Source organism: Saimiri boliviensis, chromosome 10 (assembly GCF_048565385.1).
Source record: "Saimiri boliviensis isolate mSaiBol1 chromosome 10, mSaiBol1.pri, whole genome shotgun sequence".
Classification (NCBI taxonomy): Eukaryota; Metazoa; Chordata; class Mammalia; order Primates; family Cebidae; genus Saimiri; species Saimiri boliviensis.
The window spans coordinates 119,876,042-119,897,697 of record NC_133458.1 but is presented as its reverse complement, the minus strand read 5'-3'; the positions used below and the strand labels follow the sequence as shown (position 1 = coordinate 119,897,697).

General features: G+C 39.8%; 1 protein-coding gene across 2 annotated transcripts in view; it reads left to right on the top strand.

Annotated features, from left to right (window-relative positions):
• The window catches only part of SEPTIN7 (septin 7), a 162,839-nt gene that overhangs the window by 55,777 nt on the left and 85,406 nt on the right, over nt 1–21,656 (top strand). Inside the window, exon 1 of one of the 2 annotated variants that reach the window (XM_074379825.1) lies at nt 4,102–4,336. The exons of the other annotated variant lie outside the window; for it this stretch is intronic. The gene's annotated coding sequence lies outside the window, so the exon portion shown is untranslated. Of the gene's footprint in view, nt 1–4,101; nt 4,337–21,656 lie in introns of those variants that run through there. 2 annotated transcript variants of the gene reach the window in all.

The following is a 21,656-nucleotide window of genomic DNA, read 5'->3' as shown; positions in this document are numbered from 1 at the left end:
TTTACAAAACTGGGTTGATGATACCATTTAGAGATTAGAAACATAAAAGCTGGTAAAATAGTTTAGTTTGGAATTTTTTTAGATGTTTTGGAACATTCAGGACAGACATTTTGAAGGCAGTAAGATATGTAGATTTGTAGTCAGAAGAGAGACCTGGACTAGAAATTTGCATTAGGAGTTACTGTGTATATTTTAGGTGGCTGAAGCCACAGAGGCGAATGAGACCACATAAAGGAGAATGTAAAAAGTAAGATAGGGCCAGGCGCGGTGGCTCACGCCTGTAATCCCAGCACTTTGGAAGGCCGAGGCAGGCGGATAGGAGTTTATGACCAGCCTCACTAGCATGGTGAAACCCTGTCTCTACTAAAAATACAAAACTTAGGTGGATGTGGCGGTGAGTTCTTGTAATCCCAGCTACTTGGGAGGCTGAGGTAGAATTGCTTGAGCCAGGGGGCGGAGGTTGCTGTGAGCTAAGATTGTGCCACTGCACCCCAGCCTGGGCAACAGAGACTCTGTCAAAAACAAAACAACAACAACTACAACAAAATGTGAGATAGAAACCAATTGCACACAACTTTGAGGTTCATGGATATTTGACAGCCAGAAGGGGGTCCTAAAAGTTAAAATACACAGAGATCTAGGAGGAAAACTAGGAAAGTGTGGTTTCACAAATCAAAAGATATGAATGCAGAAGGCCAAGGGTTCTAGTATCAAATGCTGCAGGGAGGTCAAAGAAAACAAGACAAAGGGTCTACTGGATTGAACACAGAGGTTCTTGGTCACCTGGTTGAGAATTTCAGTGGAGTGGTAGTTGCAGAATCCAGAAGCTTGAATAAAGAACACATTGACTGCAGTTCCTGGGAAGGCAGGAGAGAGAACCTAGAGAACAAGCACAAAGAGATGGAATACAGGGAACTGGCAGAGGTGTGTGTCTCAGACAGGGGACACCTAATCTATTGTGACACTGAAAGAACGGGTGTGGATGTGAGTAGGCCTATGAGTATGGAGGCATACAATAAAGATGTTGGAGTTCCTCTCTTTTTTTTTTTAGACTAAGTCTCGCTCTGTCGCCCAGGCTGGAGTATAGTGGTGTGATCTTGGCTCACTGCAACTTCCGCCTCCCAGGTTGAAGCAATTCTCTTGCCTCAGCCTCCCCAGTAGCTGGGATTATTAGGTACCCACCACAACACAGCTAATTTTGTATTTTTTTTTTAGTACAGATGGGGTTTTACCATGTTGGCCAGACTGGTCTCGAACTCCTGACCTCAGGTGATGTGCCTGCCTCGGCCTCCCAAAGTGCTGGTTTACAGGCATGACCCATCACACCCAGCCTGAGTTCCTCTTTGATGGTTTCTATTTTTTTCTATTCTCTTATTTGAGAATAAGTGAGGGGGGTGGTTTGAAAAATAAGAAGAAAATCAAAGTGGCTGTTGCGGTAAATAAGAGAGAGCCAACTAGGAACGTAAGCATGGCTTGGTAAAGTTGAAGGCCTCTTTGAGTTTGTACACTGTAAATATGTGGTGGAAACCATCTACATGATCTGTCCAGAATTTCAGATCAGTTTTTTTAAAACCTGTTTCTAAGTCAGTAGGTTCAAGTCTAGGCTGTATTTTATTAACAAATATGATACAGTAAAAAGTGCAATAGAGAGATCTTAAAATCAATACAATTCTTTCCTCATGCTCCACGTATATTTGCACAACACACACGTATATTTGCACAACACACACAGGTATATACACTATAGAATATTGGCTATTAAACCTCCCTCCAAAGAGAGTTCCTCAGGATATCATTATGTCATTGCCTGTAACACTTCATGTAATTTTCAATGAAAAGTAGTGAAGGTATAATAGTGTGGGGTGAAGTCAGGATGAGAACATGAACAAACCTCAGGCAAGGAATTTATTATTTATATTAAGAATTTATCCATTTTCATAGCACAAAATAACACAATTCACCTCATGTACCCATTAAAAGATCTTCCTCAAAGGAATGTTATCAGTAGAGACAGGAGGCAAAGATTTACTTCCTTTAGACTATTAGATTATATTAATAAATATATTTGCTTTAATTTTGTATTTAAAAATAATCTATATTTAGGTAATATTTATTAAGCATTGTCTAAGCACTGTGTTCATGTATTAGTCTATTTAACTCTTACCAAAACTCTATTAGAGAAGTATTATCTCCGTTTACGATGAGGAAACTGGATCACAGAAAAGTTTAAGTAAGTTGTCCTTGGTGGCAAACCTAATAAATGTAGAGTTGGGATTTGAACTCAGGCAGTCTGACTCCAGAGGCCATACATTTATTATTCTTGCTACATTGCTTTTTTCAAAACTAGAAATTTAACAAAATTTTCCAAAGTAAAACGTTCATTTGCAGTTTCAGAAACTTAAAACAATGATTGGTTGTTCAGATGAGTTGCAACAGGCTTTATAAGCAGTTCAATAAAAATGTAGATGTATGAAATGGCATATATCAAGATACAAAATAAGTTGCTTCTGTATGTTTCCTTTCTTAGAAAAATTACTTGGAAATATTTCAAGTACACAGAACAATAAAGGAAATAATTACAAGTGAACACCCATGTGCCCTCTATTTAGCTTAATGTTTTGCCACATTTTCAAAATACTTCTGGTAGAAAAGAAACATCACAGATACAAATGAACCCTTCCTGTTACATTCCCTTCTCTTCCTCTCTGGAAGTAACCATTATTCTGAATTTGATATCTATGATTTCCTTATACGATTTTTAATTTGTTCTTACTTTTTTAAATTATCAAACTTTTATTTACCGTATGCCATATATATCTTTCTGCAACTTGCCTTTCTTCCTCAATATTATGTTAATGACCTTATCCATATGAAAAATGGTAGCTTTAGGTCACTGATTTTCATCTTTAGTGTTGTGTATGTCAATTTGTTCAACAATGACAGTTATTCATCCATTCTCCTATCGGTAGACATTTATTGTTTCACTAAAATAAGCATGCTGCTCTGAACGTTCTTGCACGTGCTCATAACTTAAATACACATACACATTTTTAACATGCAGTTAACCAGGTACAGTACACATTTCTTTAACATGAAGTTAAACAGGAAAAATAACACGTGTATGAAGAATACAACCAGGAGAGCCATTAGGTTCCAGAAATGTACAAAAGACCACAGGTTATTCCGAGTGAAGCAAGGATTTCACTAGAATGCGCTTGGGGAAGGTTCCAATGACAGAGCGACATTCACTGCCACAGAAGATCAAACAATCGTAGCCCTTTATTACTCTTTTAATTGTTGTTTCCTGTGTCCATTCATTTCCTCAACTAGGGTGTGAGCTCCAAGAAGACCGAACCGAGCACCAACAAGGTGAGCCAAGGCCAAAGCGGCGGCCGAGTCCGCAGTGGGGGCTCCAGCGGCCGCCTTCTTGGCCGTGTGCCAGGCCACCAGAGAGTGACAGCGCGAGGGGAGGGTGGGGGCAACAGGGCCTAACCTCACTTTTCACCCCGAAAGTCAAGGAAGCAGAGGAAACGCGGAGGGATGGGGGCACAGACACCTGCCTCGAAGTGTCCACGTTCACTCACAAAGCCGTCGGGTCAGTAGCTAGACGCCGAGGGGGCGGATGCGGCCCCCGCCCCGAGGCACTTTCTCAGTCTCTTACTGCCGCGCCTCTTTGCCTTACGCCAATTCCGTAAGGAGGCGCTGAGGCCAACCGGGCGGCTCCCGCAGCTCCAAAACTTGACGTGAAAGAGCGCGGGGCCGAACTGACGGCGGCCATCTTTAATTCGGGCAAGACCCCACCCTCGCACCCCACCGACCACTCCTTTGCAGCGTCCCCAGTATTTTCTCCAACAGATGTAACGCAATTAACCTTAGAGGCAGTGTTGAAGAAACACGCAGAGAGGCCCGAATATCCATGGCCTCAGTGGTACGAAATCCGGTCAATTTAAACATGGCGGCTAAACCCGAACACCAAAACGTTGCTGACGCTAATGAAGTCATGCTCGAAACGGAGCGAGGCGGCGGGGCTGGGGAGGAGGTAATCTCGCGAGATAGAAGGCAGCCTCCGCTCGGCCCGGAAGCCTCGGCCGAGGGGGCGGCGGATGGAGGAGGGAGCGGGAGTCGGGTGAGAGCCAGTGGAGGCAGCCTGCTGTAGCTTGCGTAAGCAGGGCAGCGACGCCCGGCGGCTACGCCGCGGAATCGGCGTAGGCGCCTTTAGAGAATCGGCGGGCTGCGCTGCGCCGCGCCTGGGCTGGTCGCGCAGGGGGGGAGGGGATGTCGGTCAGTGCGAGATCCGCTGCTGCTGAGGAGAGGAGCGTCAACAGTAGCACCATGGGTGAGTCTCAGCTTCGGGCCGCCGGGACTCGGGGTCAGCGGCTCCGAATTCCGGGAACCTCTGCGGCCGCTGGACCGAGCCGGGGAACGCCCTGAGGCGAGGCGCAGGCAGCGGCGCGGGGATCCGGGTTGGGGTCGACGGCGGGCCCGGGGCGCGGCGGCCGCGGGCCCGGGGGGAGGGGAGGCAGCGGCGGTGACAGTTTGAATTGAAAGTGAGGAGAGCCGAGGCGGCGGCATTTCCTGTGCCGCGGCGGACCGGCCCCGGGCTCGGGGTGGAGAGCCGCGGCCTCCGCGGCGGCGGCAGCCCGAGCGGGGTGGTCTCAGCCCCGCGTCCCTTCGCCTTCCCTGCGCCTCCTCCCGCGCCCGCCGGCGCCCGTGGCTCCGCTTCCTCCCGTCGCTGGCCGCAGCCCCCTCGGCAGAGCGGTGGGCCCGGCGAGGCGGGGCGGGGACGAGTGTGAGCGCTCGGGCGAGGGTGCCGTGTGGGCCAGCCCGGGAGGGCGGCGGCGGGGAGGGAGGAAGGAGGATGCACCGGGCTGAGGCTGCAGTGCAGGCGGCGGCAGTGGCGGCGGGAGCAGCAGGTCCGGTCGCCGCGTCGCCTCCCCGCTGCTCCCGCCTCTCGGGGTTGCCTCTCTCCAGGCGCAGCTCGGAAGGCCGGTGGATGGCGGGCGAGTCTTGAGAACAGAGAATCAATCGGGAGTTTGGTTTGGTGTTTGGGCTTAATTTTTAGGAATAGGGGAAGAAGAATGTCTGGGAAGGGCGCCCCCCGGAGGAGATGGAAAGGGTGGGAAGGGTCCCTGGAAAGGAGAGGGAGTGGAGGTGTGGAGTGGCAAAGTTTAGGGAAATTAATTTTTGAAAATATTTCAGCATTCTCAGTTATTCTTTTAAGGAGCCCTTTCATTTCCTTTCCTCCCCCACATATTGGAAAAAGAACAGACCATTTCATTCACATTTTCCACTCCTGAGTTCCATTTCAGCTGTGTATATAGTAAGAAATAAGCAACTGAGATTTTTCTAGGACATTTCCACTTGCTAAGTTACTGTTTGAGAGTACACTGTTAGAAATTTGGGTTTTTACAGCCCTAGGAAAGAATTTGTGACGTTCAGGTGTTTGCTTAGTTACTGAAATAGTAACTCACTACATTCTTGAGAGTTTATTGCTAAATAGTTCAGCTTTAAGAATTCTTTCTTCTGGCTTTGTTATTTTGATGAAAGGGAAGAGTATCTTAGTGCCTCTGAGAATCTCAATGAACAGATAACCTAGATCCACAACCATTTAACCTGTTTTCCATATTTATGTACACGCAGGTGATAAGTATAGTCAGTTCCCCCCCCCCCCCCCCAATATTTATGTGCAAGTTGGAGAGGAGAGTATTTCAGACTTGTAGAATCCTGATACACTGAAGCGGGGGATATAAACAATGACCAAGTCAGTTACTGCTGCTTGGATTCTTTATTTCTTCAGACTGCAAGGGAAGGAGTTAAGGGGTGGTTGGGTGGTTGTGGTGGAGTGGGGGGAACGGTGGCGGGAGAGCAATAAACAATCTTTCATCCCATTCATCTGTTCAGTTGAGTGAGGCTATGCAATAAATGTAGAAGCTACACAGGTGATTTGCATGATAGCATTGTTATTCTGTGATGGGGCAACATGATGGAACCAGGTCTTAATACAGTTACTAAAAATACCGCAGGTGTTTTTAGGCTTACAGAAGTCAAGTTCACAACAAATAACAGAAATTTATGTTAAGTTGGTTTTAATTAGTTCTTGCCTTTTAAAAAGGAAGGATATTGTCTTTTTTCTAATATAGCTTAATAATTTTTGTTGTAGGCTTTGGTTTGGAAATAATTGACTCATACGTAATACATGAAAGGTAGTATAAAATATTATATTTCAGAAGTTTGTGATAAAATTGGTCGTTCGGATTTGCACATTTTGCCATATAAGTAATTTTAAGTAAATCCATACCGGAACTTCTGAGCAAGTCTAAGACAAGTTAGGACTCCTTACAGACCCTAGGGGAATTCAGAGGAATATGCTAGAACAAGAACAACAGCAAAGCATGGGGGGAAAGAGGAAGGAAGAAGAGTTAGATCTTTGGCCTCTAAGGTCTCAGTAATGGAAAGTGATCAGATGAGGGGACCAGTCATAATAAGGATAGTGGTAGAGCAGATGAGTTTCAGACTTATTATAATTTGACGATATACATATTTATTGTAGACTGTGTTTTGGGAATTGCCAATTCTCACCTGACTAAATTGCCTGCTGAGAAATGTGTTTCACATTTTGACTTGATAAGCTATCTTCAATTCTTCAATTTTTGATTAGAAGTTGAACATTTTAAACTAATTTATGTATTTTACTAAGTTTTTTTTTTTTTTTTTTCTTGAGACAGAGTTTCGCTCTTGTTACCCAGGCTGGAGTGCAATGGCGCGATCTCGGCTCACCGCAACCTCCGCCTCCTGGGTTCAGGCAATTCTCCTGCCTCAGCCTCCTGAGTAGCTGGGATTACAGGCACGCGCCACCATGCCCAGCTACCTTTTTGTATTTTTAGTAGAGACGGGGTTTCACCATGTTGACCAGGATGGTCTCGAGCTCTTGACTTCGTGATCCACCCGCCTCGGCCTCCCAAAGTGCTGGGATTACAGGCGAGAGCCACCGCGCCTGGCCCCTTTACTAAGTTTTGAGACAACTTTTTGTGTATATCTTTTTCTGTACTAAGTTTGGGCTGTAAAGACATAAACTTTATTATGTAATAGAAACTGAAGAAAAATTATGTTTTTAAGGAGTAGAATTTTAAGGTAGTTTGATTATGGGTTTAGTTTGCTAGATAAGAACATACTGTTAAATGTAAACCGTTGAACTGTATAGAATTGTTTTGAAGGCTGCAGGTTGTGACCCATTAGTGGGTCTTGAAATAATTTTGTGAATTTTTACTAATATTTAAGAAGAGAAAGTAAATATTGCCATTGAAAGTAATTGCAAAAACTGCAGTTACTTTGCACCAAAATAGGTCATGGCACTTAATACGGATTTTTTTGAGGGAAGTTAAATTTTCTTTCGGATATTGTGTACTGAGTTGGTATGTAATTATTTTAAAGGATTCTGGTCAAAATATGCAGTATGGATGAGTCCTATGTAAGGTCTTTGAAACTTATGTTAGGGGTTGGAGGTCTTGGTGTGAGGAAGGAAGACTTTAAAATTATAGACTATTAAGTCCATGTGACTTTTTTTTTTTGTTTTGGATTCATTTATTCTGTACTCCATATAGCTAGCATGATTAGAGAGATCTGGGGCCTACTCCTATTTGAGAGGATATTATCCCCCACAGCCAGAAACCAGGGTGGCTTCCAAAAGAGAAAAGAGTAGCATTCAGTGACTCTGCTTCTAGGCCTTGAGGATGAATCTTTTCTTTGTTTTTGTCTTCCTGTGCCTTTTTTGCATGATCAGAGTTCTGGAGACTAAACTTTGAGCATGGGCTTGGGGAAGAGGGGTCAAAGAGGCAGCTTGGCTAGCTTTTAGTGTTGAAGGCCTTAGGCCAGACATACTAAGACCTTGTGACTTAACTTGGTGCATTCCAGCTATCCGGATGTAGGGATTACACATTGGAGTTTCAGTTTAAAATCTTAACAGTAATAATTAAGAACATGGGCTTTGTTGTTAGATATGGATTCAAATCTTGGCTTTGCTACTTACTAGATGTATCAGTCAGAGTAGGTTAGATTATAATTTTAAAAAGTACAGTTATGCATTGTTAATAGGGATACATTGAGACGTAGAGTGTACCTACACAAACCTAGATGGTAAAGCTTACTACACACTTAGGCTATATCCTATTGCTTCTAGGCTGTGAGCTTGTACAGCTTGTTATTGTACTGACTACTGTAGACAGTTATGACACAATGGTAATGGTAAGTATTTGTTGGTTTTTTTTTTTTTTGAGATGGAATTTCGCTCTTGACTCCCAGGCTGGAGTGCAATGGCGGTATCTTGGCTCAGTGCAACCTTTGCCTCCTGGGTTCACGCAATTCGCCTGCCTCAGTCTCCTGAGTAGCTGGGATTATAGGCTCTTGCCACCATACCCAGCTAATTTTTGTATTTTTAGTAGAGATGGGTTTCACCTTGTTGGCCAGGTTGGTCTCGAACTCTTGACCTCAGGTGATCCTCCTGCCTCGGCCTCCCAAAGTGCTGGGATTACAGGACTGAGCCGTCACACCCAGCCAAGTGTTTGTGTTTCTAATTATAGAAAAGATGATGTTCTGTGCTATGAACGTATGACTCCTATGATATCACAGGTGATACGAATTTTTTTGGCTCCACTGTAATCTTATGGGAACACTGTCATAAATGTGGTCCATTATTGACCAAAACAATGTTATGTAGTACATGACTGTACTGCAGATAAAAAAAAGTGGAAATGGAGTAAGAAAGATAAATTATAAGCCCCAATTTTTTATTACTAATTTCAATAGATGTAAATTATTCTGCTGTTAAAATTTCCGATTTTTTGTGCTCTCGATTTCTATGTTTCTCTGACTTAAACTGATAATTCTCAGACTGTCTCACTGGTCCACAGACTGTACTTTGCATAGCACTATGCTAGACTGTGTGGTAGCAACAGATTGTCATGCTAAAGTTTATGTACAATATTATATTATAGGCCAGTGTTAACTTTAAAAATACTGTACTTTGAAAGCTGAGGAGGATATGTAAATACCCCGTTATTGGGGGTATAGCCTGAAGCTTCTCCTGCTTACATTATTTCGAAGTTTTTTAAGTCTTAGGTATTCATGTGTCATTTGCATTTTGTTCTGTGTTTGCTTTATATAAAATACAAAGATGATACCCTTCCTACTTCCCCACTATTCTGGAAGTAAAAATGGACTTTCCTGAAGTTGTAACGTGTTAATTCTGTTGTTTTGTTTAACTCTGGGTCACAACTGACTACTTTTGGTAGCTTCACTGGAGGTGGACTCCAGGTCAGAGTTTCTCATTTGAGGTTTTATAATTATTTGGGGGAGAGGAGGGCTGTCTTGTGCATTGCAGAATGTTTACCATCATCCCTGCTGTCATTGTGCTAAGATAGCAGTAGCACATGCTGTGTCTGGTTGCGAAATGGAAAAAATGTCTGCAGAGATTGCCACGTCACCTGGGGGAGAATCATCCATGGTTGAGAACCACGGCAATTATGTGATGGAGAGCTATTGAAGGATTGTAGGAGATGGGGAAGAAGGAACAAGCTTTCTTAACTGTCTTATTCCTTAGTTCTTCCTCCTGGAACTCCTACCACTTAATATTCTTGGTATTTTTTTTTTTTTTTGAGGCAGAGTCTCACTCTGTCACCCAGGCTAGAGTGCAGCGGTGGGATCTTGGCTCACTGCATCCTCTGTCTCCCAGGTTCAAGCAATTCTCCTGCTTCAGCCTCCCGAGTAGCTGGGATTGCAGGTGTGTGCCACCACGCCTGGCTAATTTTGGTATTTTTAGTACAGACGGGGTTTTACCATGTTGATAAGGCTGGACTCAAACTCCTGACCTTGTGATCTACCTGCCTTGGCCTCTGAAAGTGCTGCGATTACAGGTGTGAGCCACCGTGCCCTGCCAATATTAGTATTTTCTAAACTTGGGAATCAAAATTACCTAATTTTTTTTGTCTTAAATTATCATTTATTTATGTATTTTTGCAAAGTATGATCAGTAATTACTGGACATGGAATATTATGCTAGGTCAGTATTTTCCGAAGTATGATTGATGACCTTTATGTCTGAAGGGTCCACCATGGCCTGGAGTTAAAAATGCAGATTAACTGGTTCCCTTTATAGACCCACTGATTAGCAATCTCTGGGAGAGGGACCCAGGAATCTACATATCCAAATGCTTTACAAATTACCAAGTAGCCTTATTGATTATTGTATACTTTAATGCAATAAAATACATGGATTTTAAGTATTTAGTTCAATGAATTGCTGACATGTGCATATGCACATCTTGTAGCCTTTATTCTAATCAAGATATAGAATATTTCCACCATCCCAGAATTTCTTGTGCCCTGTTGGAATTCTCCTTTTACTGCCCCAGGTAACCACTGATAAGATTTCTAATAGCCATGAATTCGTGTTTTTTTTTTTTTTTAATTTATTTTTTTTTAACAGCTTTACTGATATATGTATACAGTTGACTCATCTAAAGCGTTTTTGTCTGGGCAACTTTCTAAAGTCTCCCCACCCCCATAAGTTCTTTATTATATAAGATTTCAAATAAAATGATCATAGTGGTGTTTTTGAAAGAATACAGATTCTTGTAGTGTTTCACACTTTGATAAACGATAGGCCTGGGATGAGGCTTTGAAAATCTTTGGTTCTGATTGACTGTTTTCAGGAAAATCAAAACCATTTTCCACCAGTTATGCTATTCTTTATAAAATATATTTGAAATATTCCTGCAGTGGTAATTTGAAACTTTTGTAAACTTTGCTCATTGATTTAACCAATATTTGACTCCAGCAAGAATCAGACACTTTGACACCATAGCAATCAAGAAAGCTATGACCATGGATGTTATGATGTTTCTGTTTTCATTTCTAAAATTGCTTTTTAAAAATTTTATTGGGAGTTTTTTTTTAAATAGGTAATATAATCACTTGGTTCAAAATTCAGAAGGTCAAACAGAAATACAGTGAAATCACCTTCCTTCTACCCCCAAGTCACCCAGTATACTACTCCTCAGGCATCCTGTGTTAACAGTTTCTTGTGTGTTCTTCCAAAGATGTTTTTTGCATATGGAAGTTAAAAGCATATATCCTTTCTGCCCCCACCCTTGGTAGCGTAAGACACGTTGTTTCCCACCTTGTTTCTTTCCAATGAGTGTACCTTGGATTATTCCATGTCAGTAAATAAAGAGCATTCTTATTCTTTTATACAGCTGCCTAAGTGTTATATGATATCTCAGTCTGTTTATGCTGCTCCAGCAAAATACCTGAGATTGGGCAATTTATAAGGAACAGCAATCTATTTCTTAGCATTCTGGAAACTAGGAAGTCCAGGATCACAGTGCCAGTAGGTTTGATATCTCTGCTTCTAAGATGGCATCTTAAATGCTACTTCCTTTGGAGGGAACAAATGCTGTTCCCTAATATAGTAAGTAGAAGGGGCAAAAGGGTGAAGCACATCTTTTATAAGGTCATATAGTGATAAGTATCAACATATGAATTTTGGGAAAACACACTGAGACCATAGCATATGGATAGACCATGATATGGGATAGACTATGATTTGTTTAATGGGTCTGCTTCTGATAGACATTAATTTCCAGTATTTTGCTATTACCAAGTATGAAATGATGAGTCACTTGGGATATTGATCTTTCCACATTTGTTAGTGTATTTAATAAATACACTAACAGTGTTAGCTTTTGAACTCTTTGAAGCAGGAGACTACCACTTAAAAGTTGTAGTATTGACATTATCATTATATCAATAATGTATTGATGTTCTATTACCATAACATTGATGTTAAGTATTGGTAATATTGCTGTTAAGTCATTAGTTTAGAATTTCAACAATCAAGTTCGTTTATTTAACAAATACACATTTTGTACCTGCTGTGTGCTGGCCACCGGGGAAACGGAATTAAATGCTGTGGCAGTAGAAATAGAGGCCTGGTGATTAAGAGCTTCGGGTCTAGAATCAGACTTGGATTCCTATCTCAGTTCTAAAGTTTAATTGAACTTTGGGCAAATAACAGAACTTTTAGTTTTCCTTCTCTGTACAGTGGAAATCATAAGGTTATTGGAGAAGTAACTGAGATAGTGCACGGCAAATCCTTAGCATGATGCCTGGCTTATAATAAACACTCAGGTGTTAGTTTAAAAAAAGTTACCAGACCATATTGCAGTTGACTTTATTTTTCTGCCTCCACTGTGCTTTAAGTCTAGGACTGTGTTTTGTTCACCTTTGTGTATCCCCATAACTGGCTTGTATTTAGTAATAAATTTGTGATACAATTTAAAGGTATGTAGAGCATGCAATGAAAGTTTAAAGCAGGATACCTTTTCCATACTGGAGAAGGTCAATCTTTAAAAGTCCAGTAGGAGTGATTAGATAGAGGAGGTGAAGGAGTAAAGATACTTATTCTAGACTGAGAAATCATGTTAGTGTCAGGTTATGAGGTTAGAAGAGGTAAGCAGGCAACTGGTATTGCTGTGCTGAGGATTTAAAAATATTTACTGAAGCCTTTAAAAGAAAAGTGGTAATCATAAGAATCATGATGATAATTCTCTCTGGAGAGTTGGACAGGGCACTAGGTGGAGCCAGTAAATCGAGGGAGGTTAATGTAGCAGTTTAGGATTAAAGATTGGTCAGAGGCAGGTTGGTGACAAAGGGCATGAGGGGATATGGTTGTGAGGTATTAGGGAAAATGTGGGTGGTAAGTAATGAATCCAGAATATTTGAGCGTTCTGACTTGAGTGAATAGGTAGATGAATAGATGCTATTTCTTGAAATAGGTAATTTAAAACATGGAATTGAGAGGCCTGAGGGACATCCAAGCAGGATGTCTTGTAGGGTCTCAGTACTGGGAGAGACATCCAGGATGCAATATAAACGTTTTTAGATAAGTGTAAATATATTCATTTGTGCTTTGAATTTTTATGTTTAGTAAGTGAATTTGTGAACAGAGTTGAAGGAAATTAGAACAAATGATTTGTGTGAAATTTTCTTGTCTTTCAAAATTGTACAGACTGAGGTCTCCAGTTTCTTGGGTGGTATTAAAATGTTCACTTATTCAAAATTTCTGCTGGTAACATTTCACAGCAGCAGTGGTTTCAGACTCAGCTTTATGCCAGTGTTTCTTTGCAGGAGTGACATTTTGTATTCTTAGATATTTATATTGTCCATTCATATTGTAATGAGTTCTTTTTATTTTATTTTATTTTATTTTGAGATGAAGTCTTGCTCTGTTGCCCAGGCTGGAGTGCAGTGGTGTGATCTCGGCTCACTGAAACCTCCACCTCCCCGAGTCAAGCAATTCTCCTGCCTCAGCTTCCCTAGTAGCTGGGATTACAGGTGCACACCACCACGCCCGGCTAATTTTTTTGTATTTTTAGTAGAGATGGGGTTTTAGCATGTTGGCCAGACTGGTATTGAACTCCTCACCTCAGGCAGTCTGCCCGGCTCGGCCTCCCAAAGTGCTGGGATTACAGGTGTGAGCCCCACATTCGGCTGAGATCTTTCTTTTTGAGGAAGGTTTTGGTATGTATCGTCCTTCAGTTTTAGAGAATACTGTAAATATTTTGAGTGAGATCATTACTTGTGTAAGAGGAGGCAAAATTCTCTTAGTAATTTTATCTTAATTCTTTCTGTTTACATTCTTTTTTTAAAAAAATGAGAGTACCACCTCATTTATTACATGTAGCATTCTGGGGTGTGAGGTGATTTATACAAGAAAAAATTTCCAGGAACTAATGTACTTTCAAATATCAACGTTTTAAAGTATTTATAATAATAAAAGTTTAGTATGTAAACTTGGCTGCTTTTATGATTAACTTAAATTAACCAGGAGGGGAAAATAAATTTTTTCAGTCATTTGTAAGTTAATTTTTACTAAAATTGTGTCTGTGTGTGTGTGTGTGTGTGTGTGTGTGTAGGTTGTAATTAGGGGGACATTAGTGGTTCTAAACCTGGACCAGAATTGGAAACATTTCTAATGCTTAACAGGCTTGGAGACACTATAACTCACTGGGTAGGAGGTGGGGCTTAGAAGTTTTCTTATTAAGGAACAGGCATGGTGGCAGTGGTTCAGACCACCTGTAATCTTAGCACTGCGGGAGGCCAAGGCAGGCGGATCACTTGAGGTCAGGAGTTTTGAGACCAGCCTGGCCAACATGGTGAAACCCTGTTTCTATTAAAAATACAGAAATTAGCTGGGTGTGGTGGTGAGTGCCTGTAATCCCAGCTACTCAGGAGGCTGAGGCAGGCGGAGGTTGCCGTGAGCCAAGATCAGTCCACTATACTCCAGCCTGGGTGACAGAGCGAGACTCTGTCTCAAAAAAAAAGAAAAAAAAAATAAATAAATAAGGCGTTTAGGGAGACGGCTAACTCAACTTCAACTGTGGACAAAAAAGATAACTAGAATGACTTAGCAAGTAGACTCACCAAAAATACTTAAGTTTGTGCATGTTGCTTAAGTAGTGCATGTTGCTGTGTTGTTAGAGAGGTAATCACATAGATATAGGCCACCCTCTCCTCCCCCCACCGCTTTTTTATTTTGGAATAATTTTAGATTTGCTGAAAAGTTGAAGCCTCTCTCTTTTTGAAAGTTAAACATTTGGTCAACAGAGAGGACATGCAGAAATAATACAGACATGCAAATATAGCATGGTATGTGATACAAATGTGCCATCAACATCAGTACTGGCCAGGGCTAAAGGAAATGTCAAAGGAATAGGGGGTTTTATGCTTAATGGAAACATTTTTTATTTGAATCTATGTTGAAGGTTTTAGGAGGCTTCATTGCTTTTTAATTGAAGGATGTGTATTCTAGTTCTAGTTGGTTGCTAGTGGATTCCATTTAACAATGAGAGTCTAGCTAAGGTGTACAAAGGACCATTTTTTCCCCCATAGGGTAGTTTCCTCATTGTTCTTATGGCTTCCAGTTTCTTCCCACTTCATTTAATAATTTTTTTAAGATTGCTGTACCTAAAACACTACTTTTACAAAATAACTTACCTATTATTTATAGTAAAATAAATATCTATTATTTATAGTATTGGCTTCTAGAGCTCTTGTTAAAAATATTATTTCTTGGGTTCTATCAGCTAGATTTAATTCCCCGCTTCTAGACTGGGGCCCAGGTTTCTATTTTTAATCAGAAGCTCCCTATATTCTTCTGATTATAGCCAGGTTTGGGAATGAATCACTTTTCTGCAAGATATAAGTCCAGAGTCCTTGCTAATGGCTATCATCTGTAGCACAACCTCTGTACCAACTATCATTTACTGTACTTACTGTATATGAAGTGCCAAACTCTTTATGTTATTTGTTTTATGTATACCTTACAAATAACCTCATCAAGACATTATCCCAATCTAAGGCTCAGAAAGGGTATGTAATTTACTTACCAGAACACAATTCTAAATTATAGCAGATACCGGAATTCAGATTCCTAGCTAGCTGTGCTTATACTGCCTTGTGAATCTTTATTATATTAAAAACTTTTAGGCTATCATTTTATGATCTCCATGGTTACTTACAATGAGTAATATTCAGTATTCTTTTTTTTGGGAAACAATCTTGCTCTGTCACCTGGACTGGAGTGCAGTGGTGTGATCTCATCTCACTGTTGCAACCTCAGCCTCCTGGGTTCAAGCGATTCTCATGCCTTAGCCTCCCCAGTGACTGGGATTACAGATGTGTGCCACCATGTCTGGCTAATTTTTTTGTATTTTTGTAGGGATGGGGTTTTGCCATGTTGAGCAAGCTGGTCTCAAACTCCTGAGTCAGGTGATCTGCCTGTCTCAGCCTCCCAAAGTGTTAAGATTACAGGCATGAGACACTGTACCAGGCTTTGCTTCTGCTTATGATGTCTGTACCTGCCTTGAAGTCCTATCATCTCTTAAGGAAGGCCCATATCAAAACTACCCATTCTGGGAAGCTTTTTGTTGGGAAACAACTGTGACATCATGAGTAACTTGGGATATTGATCATTTCACATTTGGTAGTATATCAGTGCTTTTGAACTTTTTGAAATAGCAGACTACCTGTTAAAGTTGTATTGACATTAAGTCATTATATCACTAATGTATTGATGTTATATTACTGTAATGTTGATGTTAAGTATTGGTAGTATTGCTGTTAAGTCATTAGTTTAGAACTTCAACAGTCAGGTTCATTCATTTAGTATATATTTTGTACCTGCTGTGTGCTGGCCACCGGGTTAACTGTTAAAAGTTGCAGAGTATTTTCTTTCATGCTTTTTCTGTAAACTTTTAAAAAAACTGTAACGATGGTGGCACAGCATTTCATTTCTCTGGTAAATACTCGGGGTAAGTAATATGGTTGGTGTATGTTTAATTTTTAAATAAATTGCAAAATTAGTTTGCAATATGTTAGTAACGTTTTACATTTTCATCCCCAGTGAATAAGAATTCAAGTTGTTCCCTGTGCTCACCAGCAGTTGGAATGGTCACTGCTATTAATTTTAGTCATTCTTATAGATTTGTAGAGATAACATTGTAATTTTAATTTGTATTTTCCTAATAACTAATGATGTTGTGTGCTTATTTGCCATCTATTTGTCACCTTTGGTGGTCCGTTGAAATCTTTAGTCCATTTTTAAATTGGGTAATTTGTCTTAATGAGTTGCAAGGGTTCTTATTATACTTCAGATACTAGTTTTTTGTTGGACTATGCAAATACCCTATTTCTCATTATATTTTTACCCATTAACTTTAGTATCTGTCAATGATCCTCGCCTGTGGCAATTACTGTGCTGTTTGTGTTACTGGTGATTTTCTGTTGATATTAAGCTGCATTTTAAAGTTGGGATTCTATTGTAAGGAAGAACTCTTTCATTTACTCATTAGTTCAATTATTTATTAATTTTTTCATTGTTTTATTGTTCAGTTGTCCATTGAAAGCCCTTTCAGGTTGACTCTTGTTCATCCTTTCAGCCTGTCCCCATCATTTTTGGGGATACTTGTTTGCTTTCTGGTTCATCTTATATTTTTCCTGCTTAAGCCTTTGAGTCAACCATTGTCTAAGGAGTCCAGCATCGTTTCTTTGAGAATAGTGATTAGAAACCAAGATCTGGGCATTAGAAGTGCTCATTACTATTGGGGTGTCATTGCTTCTAGTGGGTGTTTTGAGCAGATGGAGACAGGCAATATATGAATTTATATACATCTATATTTCTGTATACGTGTGTAAAAATATATGCATATGTATCTTAAAAATCATGAATTTATACTGGTACATCGATTCTAATCTATTAATGCAGAGCTCAGTCTAGCCTTTCTCTTTTCCTTTTAACTCCTTTCTTCAAAACCTGGCTTTCATCTACAATTTATTTCTATACTTGTAAAATTCTATTGTACACATAGATGTAAGTTCAGAACTATGTAATATACGTACTTGCTAGAGAATAACATTTGTATATACTTTTTTGTCTTTAGCCTTATGCACTACTAATACTGTTAATACGCTATACTAATACCTTATTACTAATCAAAACACTTTTTCCCAAAGTTAATTATGTTCCTTTCTGTTTCACCCCCTTCAGTGTCTTCATGTTATTCTTTTGAAATACAGTTAGTTTTATTTGTTACTATTTCTTTTCACATTCTGGCTGATTTTTTTTTAACAGGAATGTATGGAAAATTACCATGGTATTAACAGACTAAGTTAGTTAATAGACTAATTTAGTATTCCTCTCACCTTTCTTTTACTCTGTTCTCATTCTCCTTTTTTCTACCACTTTTCCACTCATCCATAGAGGTAATGGATCTCATGATTTTTTTTTGTGACTATCTTTTTGCACATATGAGAAGATACGTGTGAGAAAGGAGATACAACACTTTATATGTGAAAGGTAGTGTACAGTACATGCTTGTTTTTTTGTTTGTTTGTTTGTTTTTTTGGAACGGAGTCTCACTCTGTCACCCAGGCTGGAGTGCAGTGACGTAATTTCGGCTCATTGTAACCTCTGCCTCCCAAGTTCAAGTGAATCTCCTGCCTCAGCCTCTGAGTACCTGGGATTATAGGCTCATGCCATCACACCTGGTATTCTTTGCATTTTTAAATTAGAGACAGGGATTCACCATGTTGATCAGGATGTGACCTTGTGATGTGCCCGCCTTGGCCTTCCAAAGTGCTGGGATTACAGGTGTGAGCCCCACTGCACCCGGCAATGCTTGTTTTTATGACAGATTTATTGAGATAATTTACATGCCATAAAATTTACCCCTTGAAAGTGTATAATTTTGTGTTTTTTTTTAATATATTAAGGGTTATGCAACCATTGTCAGTATCTACTTTTAGGATGTTTTCATCAGCCCCAAATGAAACCTCGCGGCCATTAATGATCAGTCTCCTTGCCTCCTTTGTGTTGTCCTGGCAACCACTAATTTACTTGCCATTTCTATGGATTTGTCTATTCTGGACATTTTGTATAAATGTGATCATTTGTGATGGCTTCTTTCACTTAGTAGCAGTGTTTTCAAGTTTTGTCCATGTTGTAGGATGCCTCAGTAGTACTTCATTCTAGCTTATTGCTGGATATTTTCTGTTTTATGTATACTACCACATTTCATTTATCCATTCATTAGTTGATATTTGGGTTGTTTCTACTTTTTGGCTATTATGGATAATGCTGCTGTCAATGTTTGGAGTACAAGCTTTTGTGTGGACATACAATTTTCAATTCTCTTGGATATATATCTAGGGATAGAATTGCTGGATCATAGGGTAACTCAAGTTTAACTCTAGAAGAACTGCCAAACTGCTGAAGCAGCTGCCTCATTTTACATTGCTATCAGCAATGTATGAGGGTTCCAATTTTTCCACAGTCTTGTCCACACTTATTATTGCCTGTCTTTTAAAAGTATCCTACTGGGTATGAGATGGTATCATTGTGGTTTTAGTTTGCATTTCTCTAATGCAAACTAACGTCTTTTCATGTGCTTATTGGTAATTTGTACACCTTCTTTTCAGGAATGTTTATTAAAATGCTTTGCTGAGTTTTTAATGAAGTTGTCTTATTACTGTTCAGTTGTAAGAATTCCTTATGGATTCTGGATATAAGTCCTTTATCAGATAGAATACTTGCAGGTATTTTCTGCATTTCCAAAGGCATTTTTTCTCTTTCTTGATAGTGTTCTGTGAAGCACAGGCATTTTAAATTTTGATGAAGTCCAGTTTATCTACTTGTTACTTGTGCTTTTGATGTCATAGTCAAGAAAGCATTTCTAATCCAAGGTCATGAAAATTTACAGCTAGGTTTTCTAAGAGTTTTATAGTTTTAGACCTTTATGTTTAGGTTTTTGATCCATTTTGAGTTAATTTTTGTATGGTGTGAGATACGGATCTAACTTAATTCTTTTGTATGTGGCTATCCAGTAGTTTCATCACTTACTGTTGAAAAGACTAGCCTTTCCATGGTGTTGTCTTGACAACCTTCTGTGGAAACAATTGGCCATAAATGTAAGGGTTTATTTGTGGATTCTCATTTGTTTCTTACTGATTTATATGTCCTTATGACAGTACCACACTGTTTTGATGACTGTAACTTTGCAGTGAGTTTGAAATCTGGGAGTGTCAATCTTCCAACTTTGTTCTGTTTCAGAATTGTTTTGGCTATTCTGGTTCCCTTGAATTTCCATCTGAACTGTAGGGTTAGTTTGCTAATGTCTGCAAGTAGGCCAACAGGAATGTGGATAGCCATGTTGTTGAACTTGTATATCAATTTGAAGAGTATTGCTTTCTTAACACTATTAAGTCTTCTACACCATTAACCCAAAATATCTTCTATTTATTTAGATCTTCAGTTTTTTTGAACAACAGTTTTATAATTCTGATGTATAAGACATTTCCTTTTGTTAAATTTATTTCTAGGTATTTTATTCTTGATGCTCTTGCAAATGGAACTGTTTTTTTTTTATAGAAATGCAATTGATTTTTGTATGTCGATCTTAATATCATGTAGCTTTATTAGTTCCTGTAGCTTTTTTTTTTAGTAGATTCTTTTGGATTTTTTATTTATAAGATCATATCACCTGCAAATACTTTTTACATTACTTTATAATCTAGATGCATTTTACTTCTTTATTTTACCAAATGCCTTTTCTAGAACCTCTAGAAAAGTATTGTTTAGAAGTGGCAATGGCACTTTGTCTTGTTCTTGATTTTAGAGTGAAAGCATTCGATCTCATCATTGCTTTGGGTTTCCTGAGATGTTCTTTATGAGGTTAAAGAGGTTCTCTTCTTTTTTTCTTTCTTCCTTTCCTTTCCTCTTCCCTTTCCTCTTTCCTTCTTTCCTTTTGAGACAGAGTGTTGCTCTGTCACCCAGGCTGGAGTGCAATGGTATGATCTTGGCTTACTGCAACCTCTCTCTCCCAGGTTCAAGCTGTCCTCCTCCCTCAGTCTCCCGAGTAGCTGGGACTACAGGTGCCCACCACCACGGCCAGCTAATTTTTCTATTTTTAGTAGAGACGGGGTTTCACCATATTGGCTAGGCTGGTCTCGAACTCTTGACCTTGTGATCCATCTGCCTTGGCCTCCCAAAGTGCTGGGATTACAAGTGTGAGCCACCGTGCCCTGCCTAGGAGGTTGTCTTCTATTTCTAGTTTGTTAAGTGTGTTTATCATTGAAGGAGTGTTGAATTTTTGTCAAATGTGTTTTCTGTGTCTGCTGAGATGACCATGTGTTTGTTGTGTGTGTGTGTTTTAATTTAGTATATTACACTGATTAATTTTCATATGTAATACCACCATATTTGCCCAGGCGTGGTAGCTCATGCCTGTAATCCCAGGACTTTGGGAGGCAGAGGTGGACGGATAACAAGGTTGAGCGATCGAGACCATCCTGGCCAACATGGCGAAACCCCATCTCTGCTAAAAATACAAAAAAAATAGCTGTGTCTGGTGGCCCGTGCCTGTAGTCCCAGCTACTTGGGAGGCTGAGGCAGGAGAATTGCTTGAACCTGAGAGGCAGAGGGGCAGAGGTTGCAGTAGGCTGAGATCATGCCACTGCACTCCAGTCTGGTGACAGAGTGAGACTCCGTCTCAAAAAAAAAAAAAAAAAAAAAAAATTCATTCTGGGATACACCCCATTGGTTATAGTGTATAATCCCTTTTTATTGCTGGATTTGGTTTGCTATTTAGTACTTTCTTGATGTTTTTTGCATCCATATAAGATGTTGACTGGTTGTTTTTACTTGACGTGTCTGGTTTTGGTATCAGAGTAAAACTGGCCTTATAAAATGAGTTGAGGAGTATTTCATTGTCTTCTATTTCTTGGAATAGTTTTTGAAGGATTATACAATCTTTAAACATTTGATAAAATTTACTAGTGAAGACATCTGGGCATGGGCATTGTGGAAAGTTTCGTGTTTTTGTTTCTTTGGTGCGTGCGTGTGTGTGTGTGTATGTGTGTGTGTGTTTTATTACTAATCTATTATAGGACTATTCAGATTTTGAGTCAGTTTTGGTAGTTTATGTCTTTCTAGGGATTTCTGCATTTACTATAGGTTATAATCTGATATATTGTTAGCATGGAATTGTTTATAGGTTCCCTTGTAATCCTTTTTTATTTCTGAAAGGTGATTTCCACTCTTCCAT